The 21654-nt window shown below is 43.8% G+C and overlaps 1 protein-coding gene across 1 annotated transcript in view; it reads right to left on the bottom strand.

Annotated features, from left to right (window-relative positions):
• Positions 1 to 984, bottom strand: part of CHRM2 (cholinergic receptor muscarinic 2) — a 103617-nt gene extending 102633 nt beyond the window's left edge. The window contains exon 1 of the mRNA XM_049822170.1: positions 883 to 984. The gene's annotated coding sequence lies outside the window, so the exon portion shown is untranslated. The remainder of the gene's footprint in view (positions 1 to 882) is intronic.
• Positions 985 to 21654: the final 20670 nt, after the last annotated feature.

Here is a 21654-nt window from a genome sequence, read left to right as displayed (position 1 = left end):
CAGAGCCGGGGCAAGCCCATACCTCCCCTGCCTCCGGCGGCCCCCCCTCCCCGAGCTCCCCTTCCCCGGGGGCAGGAGCTGAGACCTGAGGCAGCGGTGATGGGCACCGACCCCGGGCAGGCGCGCTCCCCAGGAGGGATGCTGGGGCGGGGGGGGGGGGGGGGGGGGCGAGGGACCGAACCGACACGGTGGAAGCCTCCTCCCCTCGTACCCCGCATCCCTGCATGGTCCCCGACAGGGCAGGGATCACCCCCCCCCCCTCCAGCCAGCTCCGCTCCCCCGGGAACGGCTTCGCTCCCGGCTGCCGGTGACATTTTGCAGGAGTCGCCAACGAACCTGTCACAGAGGGATTTGGGAAAGGTAGTCCGGGGGATGTCCCTGTGTGGGAATGCAGCATTTATATAGAAAAAAATACCAGCCTGTGGACAGCGCTTGGCTAATGTGAGGATTTCGCTAAATCAGGCTATTGCGTCTCCCCTTCCCCGCTGTACCGTGATAGACTCGATTCTGGGGTTAATATCGCAACCGTAACTCAACAGAGAAAGGCTCTGGGCTGGGGGCGATCGCTTTGCCTTCCCTCCTCTCGCTGCCTTTCCCCGGTGACCCGCACCACCGTGGACCCTTTTGGCAAAAGTTTCCCTATGTGTTGTTCTGCTCCTGCTGCTAGGAAGCAAAACGTAAGCTCGTTTCTTGGACATTATTTTCTTGGTGGGAGCTTGCCTAGGAGAGCAGCGGATGAAATCTGAGGTGCGGCGAAGAAGGGGCGGAGGGTGGAGGACGAGAAAGAAAAAGGGGGGGGGGGGGGGGAAAGAAGGCAAGAAAAAGGAAATTAAAAAAAGAGAGAGAGAGAGGAAACGCTAGTAAAAACCAAAGCTTTCCTACCTGTGATCCAATTAGCAGAAGTTGCATCCCATCCCGCTTGCGAGCGGCTCCTTGCGAGCGGCGGCTGCGGAGCGGCCCCGGCTCTGGCGGCAGAGGCATGCGGGCTGCGCCCCTCAGTTATCTTTCTCTTCCATATCTTCCGAGAGGAGGGAGGGAGGAGGGGGGTTGGGGTGGGGGAAAGACAGATTACTTGGTACCGTGATCATGGGGGGAAAGGATTAACAGTTTGGAGGCTTTAAGCAAGAGGTGGCATTGTCCGGGCTGGTGGAGTTTTTGTGGCTCCCTCCCTCGCTCTCTCCCTCCCACACGCAAAGGCACACGCATATACACGCACCCCCTCCGTGGCCCTGGCCCTTGGGAGTCTCTGCTTCGGTTCGGCCAAGTTGAGCTTTAAAAAAAATATGTTTAAAAAAAAAAATAAAAAAAAAAATAGAGCGATAGTGCTATCAAAACTGGCTTAACGGTTTAGACAAAACTGGAGAAATTCAAAATAGCAGAAGCTGGGACTCGGAAGTGAGCTGGTGATAATTCATACTTCCCCCAGAGCTTCGGGGGAAACGAGGGCAAGATGCTACCTTCGGGGGGCGGGTGGGGGGGTGGTGAGGGAGGGAAATGGGACCCCTTAGGTGAGCATCTCGGGTGAATGTCCTTGCTGGGGTGCTGCGGCTGTGGGGTCCCTTGCTGCCCGCCTGCGGAGGCGAGGGGGGGTGTGGGGGGGGCGTGGGGGGGCGTGAGCGTGAAGTGGGCTCGATTAGCTGCAATGGGCAGGCAATTTCTGCAGAGAACATTTACAATTTTCTTTCAATATGACAGGATTAGTTGCTGTTGAAGGCTCTCCTCCAATAAGATCAGCACTGCTCTCTGATTTGGTGGCTTTGCTGAATAGAAATTACTGGTTCTTGTTATCTCTCAACACACTCTCCCCTTTTCCTCATCAGACACTCCCCTCTTCCTCATCAGAAGTCTTTATCTACAATTTGCGCGTCAGAACCCTTTTTTTTTATTTTTTTTTCAATTACCTATTCCCCATCTTTCCCGGCAACGCTCTTTATTTCTGGTTACTTTTTTTCACAGTTCCATGATAGCTGTAAGTCTAACGCGATGTACGGGAGGGGAAAGAGAGAAAGAGATCTTGCTTTTAGATTATTGCAGTCATCGGAGTCTCCACGCACTATGGAAAAATGTTACACTACATCCAGTTTAGTTTTTAAAACTTATTATTGTGCTGAAATATTAATGGAAAGCTGTTACCCGACACAATGACAAATGAATTAGCAGGAACAGATACATTTTGCGAGCAAGAGTTAAATCTCCTTGGGTGTAAAGCGTTCTCCTTTAATTAATAGTCACTAGGCTGAGAAGTATTTACTTCGCTTAGGGGAACTTGCCAGTTCAATGGAAATAATCTAGACATAAATATCTTTAGGTTTGCTTTGTCTTTCTTTGTCTCTCTCCTGGACCGGGACAGGTTTGTGGTCTGGAGTGACGCTTTTCCCCTTGGGATAGGGGCTGTCAGGGTGAGAAGCAGGAAAGGGGAACCCATCTCATCTCTTGTCCGAAGAATAATAGGGTGGAAGCGAAGAGGAGAGAGGTGCACCTTATGAAGGTGACCCCGGCTGCTCCCTGCCCTGCCTCCCCTGCCCCATCTCTCTTCTTGAAGGGCCGACAGAGCCACAGCCCAACCACTCCCCTTCCTCTCCACTCCAATACCCCTTTCAGTTTGCAGAAAGTATTTCTTGGCCTGGGCTTACCCCAGGCAGAGGAGCTGCCTACACTACTCGAATATATTTAGCTATTGCTCCTGGAGGGATCTCAGGGGTGGATTTAACCCCAAGAGGGTGATGTACCCTCAGGACAGCAGGACTCTGGAAATACTCTGCTCGGCCCTGGGGTGGGTATTTCCCCTGCCTTGGGTGGCAGGGCTAATTTGGAGGTGGGGACGTCTGAATTTTGGAGGTACTCATGCTTCAGTGTTCACAAGTCTGTGTTTCTTCACCTGAAAGCACTTTCACAGGGTTTAAGGGTTGGATCACTTGTAGCTCTTTGGGAGCATCAAGGCAGCTGGGACCTGACATCTGTCCCTTGTTTTCTTAGCCCTCCTCCCAGAAAATTTTGCCTGGGCTTCACAGCAGAGTTAGGAGACAGCTATCCGGGTAACTCAGATGGGGTTTGGCACCTGGAGGTTGAAAGAAAGCCACGAGCTGGTTGTGGTCCTGTGGGCCTGCTCTGCCACAGCCACAGCCACCCCCAGGCAGGGACAACCAGCCCCATAGCCTGGCTGACCCTTCCTTGGCGAGAGCGAGCCCTGGCCACCCCCTGCACCTCCCACCGGCTGTCTCCGAGACCTTGGCGCTTAACATATTTTAACATTCATTGATCAAAATGATCAGCAGCCTCAAAAGGGACAATGCCCGCCTCCTCTTCCCATTATTATTATTATTATTATTATTATTATTGTTGTTGTTATTTTTTTTCCCTCCCAGCGACGTCGCGAGTGTTTGATTGTGCACGTTGATTTCCAGAGATTTAATTAGAGTTCAATCACGGCCAGCACGAGTCAGCCTTTTCCCAAAGCGAGGGGCAGGGAGGGGGTGGCCGTCCTGCCCCGGGGTGACCCTGGCAGCCCACGGCCGTCCTGTCCCGGGGCTCGGCTCGCCTCTACCCAGCTGCAGAGGGCTCCCCAATGCCACGCTGCTCAGAGCCGGGTGCTCTCACGGCTGCAGAGCCCGGACCGCCCGGGGGAGGCATCCTCCGCCGTTGGGGGGCATTCTCCACCGGGCAAACCTCGTCCAAGCCGGGGAGCATCTCCCCTTCTCGTACGTATTCCAGCACCCCCCCCCCCCCCCGTGATCTCCCACGGCAATAAAAAGCCGGTGGTGAAAAGCCGGCCGTGTGACCCCCACCTTCACCTTGCCTTGTCTTCAGCCTTCCTTGGGAGAGCGGAGATTTCCCCCCACGGCCCCCACCGAAACTCGTGTGAGCAGCGCTGCCTTCCCCAGCCCTGCTCTTCTCAGTGTCAGCAGATACACCTCGGTGGCAGCCGGTGACTCCGTGGTAAGCAGCGCCTTTTAAGTTTGACAGAGCATTTGTTACTACCGGCTCCTCTCTTCAGAGCACTACGTGCTAGACACACCTCCCGAGGGGGAAAAAATGCTGCTCCTGAGCTTTAAAATGCATTCGCCCCCCTCTCCCCCCGCTCATGCAAGAGGAGGGAGGGCGGGGGAGCCGAGTCATTTACAGTGTGCTAAACAGCTGTAGAGATAAATCCGTCGTAAAACCACAGAACAAAGCGCTCGCAGAAAAATAGGAAAGCGCATGAGGAAGCGGGTATTGGCTAATGATGATCTTCCCCTTCCACGGAGGGACCAAGAGGACATCCCGGGGAGGGGAGGCAGAGAAAGCAACTTTCCGCGAGGAAATTTCCCAAAGAAGTCGCATCCGTGTGCAGTGATGCCAAGTGATCCCTGGGGAGACTTTGCTGTGGGCCATGTCCCTGCCTTTAGGTACCCATCTCCCAAATGGATCCTTCCCCCTGGCGTGGAGCTGCCTCCTTGGGGTGCGCTCCGGCAGGATGAGCACCCTGTCCCGAGACTTCTATAGCTTGGGTGGGTGAGGGGTGCAGAGGAAGGAGGGGGTGTCCCTGGGGACCACCTCCAACGGGATCTTTTCTGTTATACTCAGGCGGGTGCAGTCCCTCTCCAATTCAGCCCTCCCTTGCACCCGGGGGCCACAGAGGTATCTGCAGAGACTCAAGGTCCCCTCAAAGGCGAGGGAGGCTACAGAGGGGCTGGGTGGGTCATTGCCACGGTCTCACAGCACCTACTCCCCCTTCCTCAGTGCTCCCCCCCCCCCCCCCCCCAGCTTCACCCCCTTGCAACAGGGTTGGGGTTAGAGGGGCTATGAGAAATGGGCAGACCCCAGGTGACACTGCTGGCTTCCCTCTCACTCCCAGAGGCACTCATGTCTACCTGGAGCCAGGGCAGATGAGAACTTCCCTCCTGTTAGCCTCTTTCTATCCCCAGACAGATAAGGATGGCCAAGGGAAGTAGCATGGCTCCCCTTGCTTGTTGTTTCCAATTTACCAAGTTTTCTATGAAGAGGGAAGGAGGGAAGGTGCACCCTTAGATGTGCAGATGCCCGGCAGAGGAGGTACCAATGGCTCGGCTACCTTCCAACCTGTTTGCCATGGCTTAGGCGACTGACTTCCCAGCCAGCAGACAGCCTTCTTGGGGCACTGAGAGAACAAGCCCAGGAGACAGCCAGCTCTGCAAATGGAAATGCTTCATTTCCCTTTGGAGGTCTGGTCCCGTCCTCAGTCCCTGCTGGAGGTGGACATGTCACCTCCCAGGGGAAAGAAGTAGCTCCGAGAGCAATGTTTCTTTGAAGCACTTCTTCTCTTGGAGTTTTTGCCATCAGTTTAGGCCAACAGGACTGGGAAGAACAGGGAGAAGCCCTAATCCCCCTGTGGAAGAAGAGATGCCTGCAAACAGGCACTTGACCCAAGCAGCACAGGGCTGTTAAACAATGGGACAACAGAACAGCAAATCATCCTGATGGTGCGGAATGCCGAGAGCAAGAAGAAAGGAAGGAACAAATCCAAACCAAGGCAACGGCGAGCCAGACTCCATGCAAATAAATTGCTAATAGGCACTTACTAGAGGAAATTAAATGAGTTTAATAAACTGATGGTCAAACCTTTAACAGAAAAGGGCACTTAGCTGTGTCCAGAGCAGTATGTCCAAGGGAGCGTTATAAAACACAGTTAGATCTGCCAGGGGAAGATACTGAAACATTGACACATCACAGCTTGGATCTCATTAGGGCTAGGGAACTAAGAACATCTCGGTTTCTTCTTCCCAGTTGAAACCTTTCAGTCCTCCAGCACAGATAGCAAGGAGGTGCTTTGCTTTCACCCACCAGCAACATTAAGCACTGCCTTACTAACAGAAAATCACCGAGCTTTTCTTTCACTTTTCCCCTGCATGATGACATGTTTTTTTACTGTAGCCCCTTCGAATCTCAAAGCCTGACATACTAGGAATTACTTAAAACAGACCACACTGATGAAATGGAAATTCCCAGCAGGTTTAGACGGGGCTCAGAGTTTAATTTTCAAAGCCAAACTGATCCCCTCTCTTGCAGAACAGCTAGGTGGCGAACTGGAAAATAAAATCTACTGTTTTATTACGGATAAACACAGTATCTGGAGGAGCATCCCACTAGGCACAGCAAAGCTGAGGGGGCACTTTTTAATGTAAAGATGCAAGTAGTTTGCCTATCAATACAGCCCTATAAATTGCAGTTCTGCACTTTTTTGTGTGTGTAGGAATAATTGCTCTTTGCAAATATTGCAGCGCCCCAGGTGACTAAGTAAGTATATAGGTGGGCAGATCTGAAAACAGTGTCAGAACAATCTGCAAAATATATTTTCTGAGAACTGATGTCACCTTGGTCCAGGCTTGGAAAGACAGCTGCTGAAAATGACGGTATAGCATGTGTTCAAGGCTGTCAGACATACTTCTGAGTACAGACAGAAAAGTGACTTTCAGGAGAAAGAAAACAAGAAGGAAGTATCTGGCCTCAATTTATGTGATGTGGGAGTTAAAAAACATTAACAAGGGGGCAAGCAGTCCCACGACTGTGTTTTTAACAGGATATGTTTTACAGCTGTGGCACAAAGCTCTTAAAAGGCCGAGAGTTGAGTGAAATCCTCTCTAAATTGTGTGCCTGTGTGTGGAGTGGGTTATCTACCGCATAAAAGTTTTACTTGACGTTGACGACAGAAGCACAGACCCTCCTTGACCGGAAACTCAGGGTTTGTAGCCTGAAGTGTCTCTGATGGGGAGAAAATAGGAAAATCCTGCAACGCGCAGAGCCGCGGGAGCCGCCGGCTGCAGCACCCTGGAGAGCGGCCGGCCCGCCGCCGGGCGCCTGTCCGTCTGTCCGTCTGTCCGTCTGTCCGTGTGTGCGCCCCCCCCCCGCTTTGCACATACGACCGTTGCTCGCATGGGTGTGTTGAGGAATGGTTAATGGAACAGGGTCACAAGTCTGTGTAGGTGCTGTGCAAGCAAGAAGATTTCTGCTGAGACAAGACGGCGACGAAAGTAAGGAACTTGGTGAAGAGAAGTTGTGGTTGAAGAAATGTAAAAATAAGTAGCTTGTGACCGCGAGTACGTGCAGTATGTGAGTGGTGAGTGTAGCCTTTTTATCATGTAACCAATAAGAGAATGGCTAGTAGACATATGTTACAGAAATCATATAAAAGAACCCTGTTAGAAATAAAGATTGAAGACGCTTACAGGATCTCATATTGAGTGTTCTGTGTCTTCCCTGCTCGAAACTCTCCGCATGGGTGTTTGCAGCTGTTTAGGCAAATGCAAGCCAATAATTAGCTGCACATCTGGTGTGATGTTTTTTGAGGTCGTATCTGTTGTTTTTAATGCTGCACTCCTTGGAAGATGACTCCCTGCAGCAAGCTGGAGAAGGCTGTTTCTGTGCATTGCATATACCCATTAGCTGGAGTCAGTGGGTAGAAATGAGGAATATTTCATCGTGTCCTTTAAAAGTGTCAGAGAAGCTCTAATATACACTGAAGAACACAGTAACCCAAAGCTCGGGACTATGGATAGCTCCCTTTCCAGTACGGGCTCTAAGTAAATGTGTTACTGTAAAAGTGTCCGTGGAACTTTTCCAAAGAGAGCCTCAGTCACTGCAAGCCTACCCACTTCACTCACGTTATACACAGGGATGGTGTGTGGACATAGGAAGGCAGGTGTCAGGCATGCCATACACTTCTTTTGATTTTAATTAGCTGGGGAAAGACCAAGAGGTATTTCAAACACAAATTTTTCCCAGGGCAGCTAGACCCTTGGCAGCTTTTCACTTCTTCTCCTTCACAGCTGGAATTTCTTTTGAAGTATTTTGTGTGTAAAGAATTCCCAATCTGTAGACTGACAAATTTAGCAGCCTTTCTCCAACAATGGCCAGAATTGGGTCTTTCTATAGAACGAGCAAAACAGTTTCTCCCCTACACATGACATAGGGATAGAGAAGACACAAGAAGACTCCTCCTAATCACAAAGAATTACAGCTGCATAAATTCTCCTGCATGTTTTGTTTTGTTGTGCCTTCTACTGTTTGATATTGCTGGTATGTCTAGAAATGCCCTGTTCTTTCAACCTTGTGAAGTTTTCAAGCTCAAGGTCATCCTTGACTTTGAGAACTACAGTGTAATTATGTGTTTTACAGTTCAATTAAGTTTGTGAAAAAAGGTTGATATCTTTCACCTCGACTGATGCCCCCCCCCCCCCCCCCCGTTTTGTTTTGTGTTTTTTTTTTGGGGGGGGGGTGTTGGTTGGTTGGTTGTTTTTGTCTGGAATGGCAAGAACAATAATTTCATACCTTGGAACAGCAAATTCCCATGTTGGAATTATTCATTGGGTCTTTACTTTTTCCATATTCTTTCCTATGCCCCTGCTCTTTAAGAGTAAGAAGTCCGTACTTTTTTGTTCACCCTATGTTTAGCCAAGGGTCTCTGTTTTTTCATGCTTCACGGCGATTCTTTTTCCCTTTCTGATCCCCCTCTAGAGCACCTTTCTTGAGACAAGGTCATTTGATAGCAGATACTATTCTAGATGAAACCACACCACCTAGATGTTTTGTATAATGTTCTAATATGATTGCCTAATGCTATTTCATTAATCAGTGTAAACCTCATTGCTTAAGATCCTTCTGCTTTATTTACTTAGCTGAACTCTGAATACAACTTTGCTATTCTGTCTGGAATTATACCCGTGTCACTGGGATGTTTAACTGAAAAACTCCAGCAAAATACATCAGCATATATTTTTTTTCTTCTTTAGCATCTACTGCTTTGTATTTATCAACACTGTTCTTTATTCACTGTCCTGTTGTTTAGCCACCAGACTGGTTAAATATATTCAACTTTCTTCACTTTTTCTATTACTTCCAGTCCAGTACAAAACCCCTTCTCAATTCACTGTCCTCTTCTGAAGTGCTACGGGACTCCCTTTGTCAGAACTAATTTGTAAACCCTCTTATTACTAATGGTCGAATGCTAAATTCTCTTACTCCCTTTATTATATGATTCCTCTCTCATCTATTTATTCTTTGAAAGAAAAAAAAAAAAGTCCACCAAATGGAGTTGCTTAGACTTCCCCTCCTTCCTATTTGTAGTAGTTGCAGTGAAATTGTACTGACTTATACCAGCCATATACTTACAGCTTCTAAACCTTCAGTTTGTGAATCAAGATAAGATTAGTAACAGATACTGTCACATATCCCATAACTCACCTTTTTACTCTGAAATACTCTTTTTTTTTTTTTTCTGATGCTGCTTTGAACTGTAGTCAATAATATCTTTCCATAAAAGTTAAAAATTCTTCTGTGTTTTTTTTTCCTTCCTCGTCTTCATTATCATCACAGAAAGAACTTAAGTATATTCCTAAGCATCCTGGAGAATTTGCTTATGTCCTTTGTTGAAAACTATGCATTATTCCCACTTAGAAAGGGTGAAATACAACTATGAAACATGACAGTAAGAAGCCATTTTTTTGCTTCCTTCTATTATTTTTGGTTATTTCCTGTCAATAAGATATATTTAATAATGACAATATTACTAATAACAACAACAAAATTTTCTGATGCAGTTTGACTCAGCAGACATAGAATATATGGACCCTCTGGCAGTATTTACATATTGTACATCTTAAAATTACCTGTTTTCATATTCTTGTGCAGTAGCACATTGGCTGAATTGCTTTGCATGGAAAAGAACAGACTCTCTGGAGGAGACATGACAATAGTCTTGTAGCTCAAGCTGGTATTAAATCAAGTATAAGCAGCCTTTCTAATAAGCCTTTAAATTAGAAAGAGAAAGGTGTCAGCTGAAGTTCTACATTGCTGCAATGATTATTAAGAGCAATGAATCACACGTGGCCAAGATCAGCCAGCAAACCAAATGAGCTCTGGAACACTTTAGAAATGTGTCTTACGGGCACACTTTTAGTATTGTTTGGTGAGCCAGCAAGACTATAGATCACAACATGTGACAATCTTATGCAGAAATGGAGATCTGGACCCATTGGTATCTGATTCCTGTATGAACCTTTAGAATGAGAAATAGCTAAAATTTTTTCATAAGTTCTTTCACCTTCCAAGTTGTCAGCGTGGACTTCTCCTAGGTCAAAACAGTGTCTTTTCATCAAACCATCTTTCTACCTCCAGTATCAAATTACTACAATTTGTACTCTTCCTCACTGTACCACACACATTTCAACAACTGAATAGCCTTTGCTAAGAGCAATTCCTTCTTGCATCATTTTTAGAGCCAACAGATGATGCTATGGAACTTTGTATAAGCCCTCTAGAAAGAAGAAAATATGTTTTTTTTCCTCCAGAGTAGATAGATAGACCCTTTTTGACATTAATGACAAACATGTTGAAGTAAATCTAGTTGCATTTAATTATGAGCCACTTGGAATATTCACATGTCAAAGTTTTTCAGAAACTTTAGAAAAAGTCACTCCCTGGTGCAAACAATAAAATACTGAAACTGCTAATATTCTGCTCCTGACTTGCCTCTTCAGGGAATGACCATACCTGACTACCTGAACTGCTGAGCCCAGTGTATATCTTTTGAAATATTATAGCTAACATTAACCTGAATTTGTGCACAGCAACTGACCCGCGTAAAAATGCTACTTTTGTAAACCATGAGGGAGAGGTTTTTTCATTCCTATTTCCATATGAATGACAAACCTGGGGTCTGTGTTTATTGATAACTTTTGTAACACCTGGGGATGTTCTATGGTGATTCCCAACGGTGTAATCAGAAAATCTGTTCATGAAAACAGCTAAGTGATTGCCCAGTGTTCAGCATGAAAATGTTGGTTTAAAGGTTAAAAGATCTTTGGTTGCTTTCCTGAATAGGGATGCTATGTTCTCAACTGGAAATCAGGGACTAAAGATCAAGCTCAGGAATCAGGATTATTGCTTTAATGAATCACTTAAGTGCCAGTTTTCAAAACAGTTCCTTCAAGTATAGGTATACAGCACTTGTGCTCCAAGCACAAGGCTGCTCTGGCTGAACTGGCTGAAGTGCCAAATGAGGAGTTATCACTGCCGCAGAGCAGCTATCACTGAGAATCAGGGCTTGGGTATTTCAAGTCAGTTGTTAAAAGACTGAAGCACTTAACAAAAATATAGACTACAGTTTGTCTTGGTTTCCTTTTCTAATCTGCAAAATCACTACAGTGATTATCTCCCTCAAAGGAGTGTTATGAGACATTACTAATTAAAGTCTTTCAAATAACATGTGGAAGTGTACATGAGGAAAAGGTGCTATAGCACAAGTTATTGAGAGAGCAGCAACCAGGCACATATCTATTTCATTTAATGGGTGAGTTATTTGTTCCTCCTACTCATGTCTCCGATTCAACAAAGTTGAAATTTATGTGCCTAAATACTCATGAAATAGGGTTAGATTCAAGCATGTGCTTAATATTACATCTCTGTATCGGTGTTTCATTGAATTAGGGCCCACCCACTGCACCAGTAACCAGAAACATGGATGATGTGGTTTGGATTGTTCTTTAAAATCAAAGAAAAATGCATCAGAAAATTTCCATACTTTTTTATCTGTGAACTATGGTGGTTTGATTTGGGGGGGGTTTTTTGATTGTGGGTTTTTTTCCCTTCACATCCCCCCCCCCCCCCCCCCCCCCCCCGAGTCTTCCCTGTATTAATGTACTGGTGAACATCAGAATATTTTACAGACTTCATGTTATTGTCTAATGGGCCTTTCTGACAGACATTTCCACTTCTGGTCTACACTCAGCATGATTTTATGAAAAGAAAATGGCAATACCTAGAAAAGTGTTCCTTATATCAATCCCAGTTTTTTGTACAAACTGTTATCCGAATTGAGCCTAAACAAGACGTGCTGGAAAACAAAGACCAAAATCTCTTCACTTCCAAGCAACAATAATAAACAGGAAAACATATACACAAGAGAAACTCTCTTTTCATCATCCCAAGCCATCCTCTGGGCCTTTGAAGGATAAGCAGCTAGATCTAGTCCTGCAAAATGAACTAGTTTGTACCACTTTAACTTGTTGACTCCACAGCCCTGAGCCAGGTACATGGGTCTTCCTGTAGAGGTTTAAGACCTAAGATTCATAAAAGATAGCTCAGTCAGCAGACAACAGCATGAATTGACTAATAAGAATCCAGATGAAGAATGACCCTTTGTGTTCAAACTTTCTGGCCATTTATATACGACTAGATTAAGTTTCAGCCTCTGTGTGTGTCTATGGGCAAGGAGATTTGGGGCTTTTTGCGGATCAGTTTCTGTCCACATTGTTGGTAGCTAGCTGTATTGGTTTTAGCTGGGGTAGAGTCAATTTTCTTCATAGTAGCTCATGTGGTGGTGTTTTGGATTTGTGATGACAACAATGTTGATAACACACTGATGTTTCAGCTATTGCTGAGCAATGCTTACACAGCATCAAGGACTTTTCTACTTTTCACTCTGTTGCACCAGCGAGTAGGCTGAGGGTGGGCAAGAAGTTGAGAGACAACACAGCTGGGACAGTTGACTCCAACTGATCAAAGGGATATTCCATAGCATGTGGTGTTGTGCTCAGTAATAAATACAGGGGCAGGGGAAGTTTGCCAGGGCTGCTGTTGCTTGGGGCTGGGCTGGGCATCGGTTGGGTGGCCGTGAGCGATCGGGTTTTTTTGCATTACTTGTTTTTCTTGAGGGTTTTGGGTTTTGTTGTTGGTTTGGTTGGGTTTTTCTTTCTTATTAAACTGCCTTTATCTCAACCCAAGAGTTTTCTCACTTTTATCCTTCTGATTCTCTCTCCCATCCCACTGGTGGGGGGAATGAGCAAGAGGCTGCGTGCTGCTTAGCTGCCTGCCAGGGTTAAACCACATCAGTAACCAGGCATAGTTCCCACACTGTGATGAGGAACTTCTGACCTCTAGATGTCTGCTATACTTTAGACCCCTGGGCTAAGAGTGTCCAGACTTTGGGTAGGACACTTGATTTTTTTCAGTAGACATGACCATGAGCAGAAGAGTGGCTGGATTCACTAATCCCTGTTTGTTTACTATTGGTTTTAATAGAATTTCCTTGCTAATATGTTTAAATCTGGCAAAACTAAGGTTATTATTAGACTGTGCTGCTTTTCCAGGATTTCTGATTGGAAAAATAATCTGGACTACAGGTTACCTTTTTTCGTGGACAAAATTTTTGGAGGTAAATAGCACTGAAGCCATTTGAGGACATACTAACGGTGTGTGGCAGCTCATGGAATGATGGCTACATAGCGAGTCACAGTTAGTTAGATGAATTCACAAAGGACTAAGTCATGTGTGAACCTACTGTGGAAATTAGAGCTGGCTGTAGAATGCCAATTTCATTTGGTAACACCCATCAGTGTTTCAAAAGTTGTGGTTTTTCTGCACTGTAAAGACAAGAACACTGAAAAAAGTTTTTTATTCTGAGAGAACTGTGTCAAAACATCGATTTGTGAATCTAAGATGTCAGCCTTTCAGGAGGAGGATGAAGGAAGGGTCTTTCTCCCTAACCAGCAGTGACCAGAAAGATTTATGTCCCCAAAAGAATCCACCTTGAAAACACACACAAATAAACATGTACTTCAATAAAACAGAAAAAAATATATTTTTCACACAAGACTTCCATTGGATCTAAATGGGAGACTCTGGCCGTTAAAAGTAAGGAGAGTAAAAACAAGAGGTGAAGAACTGAAGAGCTTTAGTAATTCTTACCATGATCTATCCTCAGATGGGTATAAAAAGAAATGTGTGTTAGGACTTCACTCTTCAACAGGTAAGAAAGTACAGCTTAGAGCCACACTCCAATTCTGCAACAGGTAAAATGATAGATTGAGAAAGGATCCCAGATATGATCTTTGTAATGAGCATATGATCTGCTGAGCCACAACACCTCTATGGAAGATAAATATTTGTCTTCACGAAATCATATAAATACTGCCTGTTGCATGGTCCTCTGCATGGTATAATCAGAGTTATTACCACAAAATGAAAATATATTATCTTTGTTCTTGACTCCTAGGATATAGGTAATTAATACCCAACACACACACACACATACACACACACAAAAAAAGGATCAAGAACAGTTGCTATTTTGATATAATTTGTTTCCAGGAGAAAGAAAATACCCATTAGCTTAAGCTAAAAGTGAAGTGTGTTTGCCCTCTTTTTTTTTACAGTGATCAGCTAACTTGCACCTTTTGAGCTACCTTGGTTCGGAGGTCACAGAGCAGCTTCAGCTCCTCTTATACTGTATGATGAACATGGACGTGGGATGTTTTGTGCTTGTGGCCTGAACACTTACTCCCTTTTTGTCTGTTACAAAATTTATTCTACCTCATCCCTCAGTGCAGTGAATTTGGAAGATCTCTTTGATGAATACTCTTTTTTCTGTGCATCCTTTATTTGAGCACCCATCATCCAGGATCCGAGGTCCTCTCTGATTAACCAGGTTAGCTGAGGGATGTTGCTGATGGCACCATGAATCTAGAGCTCCTCATGCCTCTCTGGATCTATGAAGGAGTGGGCTCCTTTTGCTTTTTGGGATAAAGATTCTCAACAGTAAGCAGGTTCAAGCATGGTTTCAAAGAACTGTGCTAATATGAACTAATTTATTCTGCCTGAGTTCGGTAATGGACAGCTAGTATCGGCATCTCCACTGTACAGGGCAGGGAAAGCAGGTAAGTGATATTTGCTCGTTATTTTAAGCCTTTAGGCCACACAACCTCTCAAAATAGGGAAGCAAAATAGCAAAGCACAGAATTACATTTGTGCTGGGGACCATGGTCAACAAGTAAATTGTTGCCAGTGCTAATGACTGTATTTTTTCCCTGCCCTCACTAGTGCAGGTGTGCTGCCTTTAATAAAAGTTCACTATTGCTAGGCAGGCCATGCAACCTTTAGGCAGCAGCTGCAAGGCAATTCAACATCAAAACATCCAACTATTGGGGTATCGAGCAAGGATATGGTTCCTACAGACATTGCTCACAGAAAGTGGTAATTCTGGAATTAACAGCACAGCACAGGGCAGCGACCACTTGCAGTGATAAAGCACTCTGTGCTTCCATGCAAGTATTTGGGGGGCAGAGGCAGCACTCGCCACTGCTTTCCAACAGAGACAACCTATTTGTGAACATGTTCAAACCTACCCAGTCTGTTCTTCCTGTTGTATAATTACTGTTTACCTCACTGGGTTACATCCTCCTTAATAGGCAGTACCATTACAATGCCTCCCTCTCATCTACAGTGAAAGACAGCAAGAAACAGTCACCCGTTGTTTTTATCAGGATCAGCCCAGCTCTGAGAGAGCAGAAGCAGAGCTATTGTTATGTTCTCTGCCAGATCTATTTATACACTGGCATATGGAACATTTTCTCTGCATAGATATTTTTCTGCTTAAGTATTTTGGTTTGCTTTTTAGGTTATTAATAACAATAACAACAACAATAACGATAATAACAACAATAATAATAATAATGCCATCCATGTCAACATCTGCAATTTCAGTAAAAACCCCACACTTATGGATGAGGAAAAGAAGAACCCCAGCCCTGAAACTCCTAGGAATATATGTGTTTGTTCTTATACCTTAGGGGGCAGGGAGATCTACTAATTAAGTGGGTAAATGGTTCTGATTCAAGCACACAGTTATTTTTTAAAAAAGAGTGAATGCACCCCTAAAATCAACAGTCTACTTTATCACAGCACATTCTAACCTTATTAGAAATTAATTGTTTTAAAAGGACGCAGAATAAGCTACATATATTTTTTCATGAGATAAAACACAACCCCTTTGACAAGATCACTGAGATGTCCACTTCTAATGTGAGAAATTACTGGATCTTACTCCCTCCAGTTGCATCCTTTTTCCCCCAGTTTCCTTGTTTGTCCTTCTTCCACATACTACCAAGTGCCTAATGTCTAGACTGTAAGACCCTAGAGCACAAGTTTTCAAACTTTTCTGTTTTGTATATCCTAAAATAATTCCTAATGGAGCTGCAAATATAAGACTAGTGAAAACAGGTTTGTTTTTCTTAGGTGTACTTCCTGCCTTCCCTAGAAATAGCCAAAGTATCTTCAGGGGGTTGTGAATGAGCAACTGGAAAACAGAGGCATAAAAAATGAGTTTTCTGTACCTTGAGGTTAGAGTCAAGCAAAATTTTGGGTGTTATCTGAACAGTAAAGCTTTTGGGTTTGAGAAGGCTCCTCTGGTAGCATGTGTGTGGTAGCAAGACATACCTTGTGGAAGAGAGTTGATGCAGTCTGACATGTGACAAAAAGGGAGAGAAATAGTATTTTTATATTAAGGAGTATAATGGCTTTTTTAAGCTGGCAGAAGCGGATCTCAATGTACAATAACATAATATTCAAAATTCTTCTTCTGTATTGGAAGAGTAAGGGGTGCCTTTTGGGACTCGGCTCTTTAAGCAAAAGTATGCTGTCTGTTATGACTCTTCCTTAAGAAAAATGCAGTGGAAGTTGCATATTGGTGTGTATGGTGTTTTAACTGGTTGCAACACCAGCACTTGTTGATTAATGTAGCATATAATAATTTTTTCATTTAATTATTTCAGATTTATATTTCTCAATAGGATATCAGTGACAATAGCTGCTGAGAATAATTCAGTGATTATGTCACCCTCAGAAGATGGCGCTTTGCCATGGTGAAATAGATTTATGAAAAAGACAGTGTTTATTGTTCCTATTTCAGCATATGTCTGAATATAAAAAAGCATCACTTGCATTTGTTTTTCAGAAAGAGTTCACGTTTCAAGATTAAATGACTACAGCTCAACAGAAATTAAAAATGAGATTTACAGACTCAATTATTGTTTATATTTTAAATCAAATTTAGATAAATAATTTCAGGCTTATTTAATAATGGCTTCAGGGGGCAAGTGTATGCATTGAGGGATCATTGGATAAAATCATTGTGGGATCTCTCTCTATTTATGTACACATGCATGTATAACTTCAGTTATCTGCATGAGGAAGTATAGGTTCATTTTTCTTCTAGCAGTAAATGTATTTTATGGCCTAAGGTCTTCTATATTTTTGCTAGTTCTGAATTGCTCCTGACTTTTCAGTAGACACTTCTGAGGTTGGACCTTCTCTGAAGTTCCCTTGTGAATTTCATAAGAAATGAAAAAATTCCATGGGAAAGCACTGCAGACAGTATGAACTTCCTCCTTAAGGTGAAAGGAAGAAGGAGCGAAGACTCAGTGACCGCACTGTTGTTGCAGCTGTAGCGGGACACTCACTCTGACTTTTATGAACCAGTTGCTCTCCTTGTTTGTAAATGCCACTTGGTGGGCTAGATTTTTCTAGATTCATTTTCTTTGTGCTATATTCACTTCTCCTAAAAACCTACTGCTTTACACTTCAGATTTTGTAACAGCTCAGGTGAGTGAAGGAGAGAAATTAAAATCTATTCTTAACAACAATGCTTCTTCATCTGCCAGCAAGGTCCTCCCTACAGATCTTATTAGTACAACTCAGAAAGCCCTAAGGAAGCCCATGCTTAGCTAGTGGAACAATCCCACTCGTTGGAACAGCTATGGATTTGGATTCCTTTAGATTACCTATTGCTCATCTCTCATGGACTGCACAGAAGTAAAAAAAAAAAAAAAAAAAAAAAAAAAAAAGAAAAAATTATTAATCTATAGCACTCATTCTAGAGTGTCCAAACTAAAATAGTGCTTAACTGTACCTAATAAGCACTAGCCCTTTTCTTGCCTCTGGCTAAAAATCAAAGGGTGGAGCCTCCCATGGTGTGAGTGAAAAATCTGAGCATTGGGTTATTGAAGAGGAAAATGGTTTCCCCAACTGAGGTATCATCTTTGCTTTCATTTCTCTCCCCAAGCTAAAGCTGAAAGTACACTATTAAACAAAGCTTTGCAACATACTGCCTTCTCCCTCTGTGTTAGCAGGTGTTTTTAAAATGCTGAAGTATAAACAGTGGTTTACTAGGTCCGGGAGTCAGCCCTCATAAAAGAAAACACTTCAACTGGCCGCAAGTCCCGCTGGAGGAGTGCAGCTCCCAGCAGCATATCCTCGGCAGATGAACTGCCACTGGCAAGGGTGAGCGGGTACAAGCCCTCCCAGGGAAGAATGCTTCTGCGCAGACCCGCCAGCAGTTCTGGGTTGTGGAGCAGGTAGGATAGCCTCAGTTTGGAAACTGATGGCTCTAGCTAGGATACACCTAAAATCTGTGCTGCAAAGCCCTTCTTTGGCAGGACTTGAGAAAATAGTATCAACAGCCATCGTTTGAGTGATTGACCCTCACTGTGCATCTCACACCAGTCCAGCAAACTTTGCCTTTGCATGCAACCAGAGGCATTCAGGAGGTTTCTAGAACTCAGAACTGTGGTCATGACCAGTTCTAGAAAAACTTTTGTGGTCTATTCCCATTGTGGTTTAATCCCAGCTGGCAACTAATCCCCACACAGCTGCTTGCTCACTCCCCCCCCCCCCCCCAACCCCAGCCCCTGCGGTGGGATGGGGGAGAGAATCAGAAGGGTAAAAGTGAGAAAACTCGTGGGCTGAGATAAAGACAGTTTAACAGGCAAAGCAAAAGCCGCGCACACAAGCAAAACAAGCCAAGGAATTCCTTCCCCACTTCCCACGGGCAGGCAGGTGTTCAGCCATCTCCAGGACAGCAGGGCTCCAGCACGCCTGACGGGGACTTGGCAAGACAAACGCCATCGCTCCGAACGTCCCTCCCTTCCTCCTTCTTCCCCAGGTTTATATGCTGAGCATGACGTCCTGCGGTCTGGGGTATCCCTCGGGTCAGTCGGGGTCAGCTGTCCCGGCTGTGTCCCCTCCAACCCCTTGTGCCCCCCCAGGCTCCTCGCTGGTGGGGTGGGGTGAGGAGCAGAAAAGCCCTTGGCTCTGGGTGAGCACTGCTCAGCAGCAACGAAAACATCCCTGAATGACCAACGCTGTTTTCAGCACAAATCCCAAACGTAGCCCCGTACTAGCTACTGTGAAGAAAATTAACTCTATCCCAGCCAAAACCAGCACAGTTCCCTAGGAGGGATGTGCTTTAATTTCAGGGAGCTAGAGGGGTCTTAACTAATCTCTGCTTTACTTAATTAGATGTGCTAACAGAAACTTCCACGCCACCTCCTGAGGAAACAACGGGAGGGAATTTGAAAAGGGACTGTTGGTTAAAAAGAGTAAAGATGTTATACACACCTCCTGTGCCTGCCTAATTACTCATGATATGAACACACACAGCTGTGACTAGCAGGCGCCAGAACAAACTGTTCTATAAATTTACAGCAGTTTCCTGTGAATTCCAGAAAATGCATCAACACCTGCGTAGAATGCAAAGTATCAGTGGCCTCTAGGCAACTCTCTGTTGAGTAAGCTTATACAAGGACTGTAATAGACAATAAAACCATTCACTTAAAAGAACTTTTAATTGCTTCTAAGATGTTGGATACTTATCTCCCGAGGAATTAATTTGTTTGAGGCAGATATTGAATGTTCCAACAGCCTTGTTGAGAATTCGCCTCTGAATGAGGGTAAAGCTTCTGAATATTGTGTCAAAGTAGAGATCAATTTAAGAAGCTTGTAGTTGTGTGTCTGAAGAAACATGTTGGGTCATTTTCTTCTAGCTTTGAAAACAGAATCAGAAATTAAAAGAAGATCAAGTGATTTTATTATCAAGGAAGGAATGTAAATCTATGGACCTTGATTTCTCAGCCAATCCAGAAATTTCCCTGGTTTTGCACTAGGACAGCTCCATGCATTTTAAGGTAATTATTCTCAGTTATTGCTGATATAAGTGAAAGGAGAATTGTGGCCTTTGGTCTAAGAAGAGAAGATTGTAATAAGTGCTGGAAACTTGCCATACAAAATATTTTATGTAAGTTCAAATAAATCCTAAGATACATTTTGTTCCATTTTAGATTCTTCTTAATTTTATCCACTGTTACATCAACTTGCAAGAATTTTTGCCAAATGCGAACATCTTATGAAGGCTCATGAAAATAATAACTAACATGCAGGCTTGTACGATGGGACTTTACATTTAGTCTTCTGAAAATTCTTTCACTTTGCATCTTTGTAAAAGTTCAATTCCTTCAAACACACGGGATAAGTATCACAGTATATTTGAAGTGACCGCAAACTATAAGTGAAGAAGAACAGATGTTGAAATATTTAATAAGAAATGAAAATTGAAATACTGCTGGAAGATTAGCACATTCTGATAACATCTTCAAATGATACCAAGTAGGGATAATTCTGTGTGTTGGCGCCATGGAACAGATGACAAACTCTTTCTCGCACTTGCTACCATGTCATTACTTTTTATATGGAGAGGGAAACAGGTTCCACAGTGCAGAAAGTAACTTGCAGGAAAGGTGATTCCTGCCCACATTCAAAAATACCCAAAAATGAAACTGAAGAGAAAGGATATTCTGTGCAGAGATAGAAAGAGAGGAAAAAGAGTTGATTTGCTGAAAAAAAAAAAAATAAATTAAAAATAATAGGTTTTTTTTCTCCTTTCTTCCCCCCCTTCCTCCCCCTTTTTTTTTCTGTTTTGCGGGTAAGCAGAAAATTTACCATACAGAAATAATATGACAAACCTGTAGCAACCTTTTGTGACTTTGTAGTCAAAGGGTCAATTCCTGGCCCTGTTAATGTGAATTGCAAAAGTGTCATTCGTTTATCTGTGGTCAGGTTCTCACCCATACTCAAGGAAAAAACACTTGTTTTTTTTAGTTTTGCACCAAAGGGTTACTTTCAATTCTGTTTCCAAACACAGGAAATAAATAGGTTTATTTTCAAACCACGATGAGTTCACTCACATTCTTATTCCTTTGTTTTGCATAGATATAGTTTGGAACTTAAAAAACCTCAACCTCTTTATAATCCCACAGAGTGTTGATCATACCAAGTGGACTTAACATTTATACAACCTTTTCAGCAAGTATCACCATGTTTAATCATCTTTGTTCAGGATATTGTTGCAAACTTTTTCATGGAATTTGACTTACATTTTCAGACCAATAAAACCACCAAGAAAACTAGCTGAATAAATTATTTTTGGGGAAAAAAAAAAAAAAAAGCAACATGCCAAATTTTTAGGATTTTTTTTTTTTACTTCAAGTCCTACTTGAGATTTCTAAAGAAACCTTCCATAGAAAATATTATTGCAAAGCCAGGTATACTATGAGAAAACTGGTCAAAAGTATTCATTCTACAGATGTTACCCCTGGGTCTCTCTGGGAAGCCAACTGCAAGTGCCTGTTAGTCACAGCTCTCATCAAGTAGTTTCTAGCAGTAAATTTCAGCATATGGCAGCTCCACACATAGTTGGCTTTATTTACATATCGCTTGTTGCTCACAGGGGGTGAATAGTTAAGTCACATGACAAAGCTTCTGCTCCCATTTGAATTAGTGAACATTTTACAATTGGCAAGTAATGTGCAATAAATAGGAAATGGGAGAGTGAATGATTTTGTTTGCACAGAAAGATCCTAGTTTTCATGTTTGGATGGGTATTTAAGTGATGCACAGCTAGGCCTCGAGCATCCATGTGACATGCACGGAAGACAGGAGAAGCAAACACAATTGAACTGAGAAGCCTCTAATAAATAGATTTAATAATTTGGCTGCTGTTTGTACAGCCTGTGACCAGCTCCAATACAGAGCTGA

The sequence above is a fragment of the Accipiter gentilis genome, chromosome 18 (assembly GCF_929443795.1).
Source record: "Accipiter gentilis chromosome 18, bAccGen1.1, whole genome shotgun sequence".
Taxonomy (NCBI): Eukaryota; Metazoa; Chordata; class Aves; order Accipitriformes; family Accipitridae; genus Astur; species Astur gentilis.
Note: the sequence above shows the minus strand (reverse complement) of the source record. Positions and strands in the feature narration are given on the sequence as shown.